The sequence below is a fragment of the Mytilus galloprovincialis genome, chromosome 6 (genome assembly GCF_965363235.1).
Source record: "Mytilus galloprovincialis chromosome 6, xbMytGall1.hap1.1, whole genome shotgun sequence".
NCBI classification, from domain to species: domain Eukaryota; kingdom Metazoa; phylum Mollusca; class Bivalvia; order Mytilida; family Mytilidae; genus Mytilus; species Mytilus galloprovincialis.
In genome coordinates, this window is record NC_134843.1 from 1,941,477 (window position 1) to 1,945,740 (window position 4,264).

Here is a 4,264-nt window from a genome sequence, read left to right on the forward strand (position 1 = left end):
CTTAATTTGGGGAGAGAAGTGATTTTACCAGTCCAATCGTTTTCACAGTATTCCATAATCTTTGTTTTAAAAAGTTCAATGTTGAATAAATTTACATATTCATAGCAATTGTCCATGTCCACTTTGTGAAAAATTTCCTTCATCTGAGAGCTCCACTGGCCCGATTTATTAGAGTTCCAAAGAAAAAGCTTTTTCGTTAGTCTATTGTTGTCCATTTTAACAAGCCGATTCTATCTTCTAACCATATAAATCCACCGTCTTAAAGTTGGTTGTAACCATCCGAGTTCACTGTTTAGAGAAACTACTGGTGCAAATATGTGTAATCCCAAAATATATCTAATAGCACGGTTTTGTACAGCTTCAATTGAGTGGTATGTTTTATATCCCCAAACAACTACACAATAATCAATGACTGGTACAACACACGACTCGAAAAGGGTTTCAAATGTTTTAAATGCAACGTCCTTAAAATTGTGAATCTTTGATATCATCCCAGCTAGTGTCCGTCCTCCAGCTTTACCTATGTTTCGGTGGCAATACTAAAATCCATGTTATCATTGAAAATAATGCCAAGATATTTGTAATGACTTACATATTGTAAACTGTTTGGTCCAATCGTTGAACCACAAATGTCAAAATTATTCAATCGATTAGTGGATTGAACTATTTGTGGATTCTTATAAATTCTATATAACTTTTGGACTATTTTAAATCTCGGTCTATTTCTGATATTAATTCTTACATACTTCTGATTTTTTAACCCTGTATGCTAACATTGCCTATGTGAAATTTTGAAATTGTTTGTATATACATTGAACATTACAACGTGGTTTTACTAAAAGAACAGCACCATTAAACTGCTCTTTTATTATAGAAGAATATCATAAGGAATGTGTCGAGTAAAATGATCAAACAATAATAACTATGCTTGATGCAAAATATGCATTCGATGCTGTAAAACATGATGGGCTTATAAGAAGATTATATCAAATGAATTTCCAGAACAATCTATTTTAATTATTGATAATCTATATAAAAATGCTGTTTCTTGTGTTAAATGGAATAATCAAATATCAGACACTTTTAGAATAGAACAAGGCGTAAGACAAGGAGGGACTTTTAGTGCAGACTTGTACAAAATCTATTTAAATATACTTTTAGACATTTTAGCTGATTCAGGATATGGAGGGAAAATTGGATCGATTTCTTGTTGCGCTCCTACTTGCGCAGATGATTTAGCCATTCTTAGTAATTGTCCGTATGAAACACAAATTTTAATTGATATGGCCTTTGATTTTAGTAAACGTGAGGCATACTTACTACAACCAGCAAAAAGTTGTGTTATACAGTCTAAATCACGTTACCATGAGAAAGTAAATGAATTTTTTTGGAAATTAGGCAATTCGACTCTTCCAACTTCTAAGAAGCAACACATATAGGAATATGTCGTACAGACGATGATTCATGTAAAGCTACAATAGATGAGAATTTAAAGAAAGCAAGAAGGACACTATAGAGTTTAATGGGGGTTGGACTTTATGGCGAAAATGGACTAGATCCACAAACCTCAATGTCAATTATGAATACTTATATTATACCAATAATGTTATATGGATTGGAAATAGTAATCCCTAGAGGAAGATGTTTAGAAACTTTAAATATCCAATTTAAAAAGTTCTTGAAACAATTGTTATCTTTACCAAAAACAGTAGCCGATCCTGCTATATATATGATTTCTGGGATGTTACCTGTAGAAGCTCAAATAGATGTAAAAATTTTAACTTTTTATGGAAATATTACTAGACAAGGAAAAAGTTCTATTGAATGGCAACTAGCGGAAAGGCAATTAAATGTAAAATCTATTAATAGTAATAGTTGGTTTAGTTTACTGAGAAAAATATTTTTTGAAATATGAACTTAATGATCCTGCACAATATTTAGTCAATCCAATTACTAAATACCAATGGAAAAGGGAAATAACTTCCAAAGTTCAAAAATTCTGGATTGAGAAGATACTGAATCAAGCAAAACTTTATACCAGTTTAAAATATTTATCATTGATATATAAACCAGGTCAATGTCATCCTATTGCAAACACAAATACTATGAATTCAAGGGAAATTATTAGAATTCCTACAAAATTGAAAATAGCTACTGGGAGTTACATTCTGCAAACAGTTAGAGCCAAGTTTACAAATAATACAGAACTGTCCATATGCAAACTGTGTGATGAAACAGAGGAAACTTTACCACATTTTTTATTAACGTGTAAAAGTCTAGAAGATATCAGAAAACCAATTTTGGAAGATTTAATTAATTCCTGTAGTGAAGAGTTAGCTGTTTTTAATATTAAAGATGAACATTTTGACATTTTACAACTGATTATAGATCCCTTTAATTACATGGCAATGTTAAGAAATGTGATACAGAACATTTTAGATCCAAAATGTAGACGATTATGTTACTATCTCCATTGTGAAAGGTATAGACTGTTGCAATTAGATGATATAAAGAAAAAGAAGAGAAAGTAGATAATAATATTATATGAATCATAAGTGACGATAAATATTTTAGATTTTAAAGTATTTAATGAGTTGATGCTGCCTTTATTGACATTAAGCCCAATTTTATCGTCAAGAATATGATGTACAATGTAAATAGTGTACAGTGATATTGGTGGAAGATATTTTTATTCATGTTGTGAATTCCAATACTCGGGAGAGGTGTGCCTACATTGGCAGAATACAGATTACAGATTACAGATTAAACGACAAATATATGTGACGTATAAAATTTTCTGACGTCAGACACGCGAATCAATGAATGTGTTTGTAGATAGATGTTTTTGTGTTCTGTTAAATTGTTCCTTTTAAAATTGTTACACCATGATGACTGTTGTATCCATATTTTGACTATTTAATTTATTATGTCTGTTTAGTTCACGCATCATTGTAAATATAACTGACTTTGATGAGACTGTCATCAAAGTGAGAGGGTTAGCGCTATAAAACCAGGTTTAATCCAACATTTGTACATTTGAAAATGCCTGTACCAAGTCGGGAATATGACAGTTCTTGTCCATTCGTTTTTGATGTGTTTTGTTATTTGATTTTGCCATGTGATTATGAACTTTCCGATTAGATTTTCCTCTAAGTTCAGTATTTTTGTGATTTTACTTTTTACTACCTTCAATAATGAGAAGAAAAAAAACGTATGGTCGGCTATAAAAAGCCCCGACATGAAACAATTCCATAGTGAAAACTAACGGGCTTAACTTATAGGAAAAAAATTACGCAAACAAAATAAGAGAGGCATGAATTAACGACAATTACTGAAATAAAGGCTCCTGACTTAGGACAGGCAAATAAAGAATGTGGTGAAGTTAAACATGTTTGTGAGCGCTGGACCATCACCCTAACATGGGACAGTGATGTAACAGTACAACATGAGAAAAATTATAAAAATCAGTAGACGAAAGGCTTAACTCATCTGATTGATACTGATACATCGAAAAAAAAAACATAGAGTGGACGTGGAAGGGTACTTATACATCTATAATCATTTTAATCAACCGGACCATGATCCTTCCTCATCTATGAAAGTACGATAAAGAAAATGTATCACCACACCAATAGCAATATACTAAGTACTCCTGCTCGAAAATTATATCAACAATATAGACAAAACACTGCCAGCCAATCAAAAGACGTTTTACATCCATAAAACAGCTATATGGATGAGATACAAAATGAAGTATGGCGATGTTGCAAAAACATGTTCAGTCTTTACTGTTTTGTTAGTGAAACAAATATTTGTAGTTTTATTCTTGATGGTACATGAATAAAGTAACATGTTAGATCGTTATGCCAATAATTTGTACATTGAATTATGTTACGGTTGTTAAATATTGATGTCATGGTACACGAGGGATTTAAAAAAAAAAACAGAATAGTTCACCAGAAAGAAAAAAAAATTAATAAAAAGTGGCACAAAATTTCGTTGATAAACACAACAAATCATATCCTAAACATTTTTATGTGGTACCTATACATTGAAATATTGAACAAAACATTTGTAAATAGTTGTATGTGTTTATAGCCTACGATACAGAATAGGTTTAATTCATTGTTGAAGGTCGTACATGTATCTTTAGTTGGTTGCTTGTAAACAGGTGTCATTTTGTCTCAGGTTGTTTATCAACTTATATTTCGTATTTGTTAGCAAGACGTATTGAGTAAAGGGAAGTAAAACAACTAAACACAGG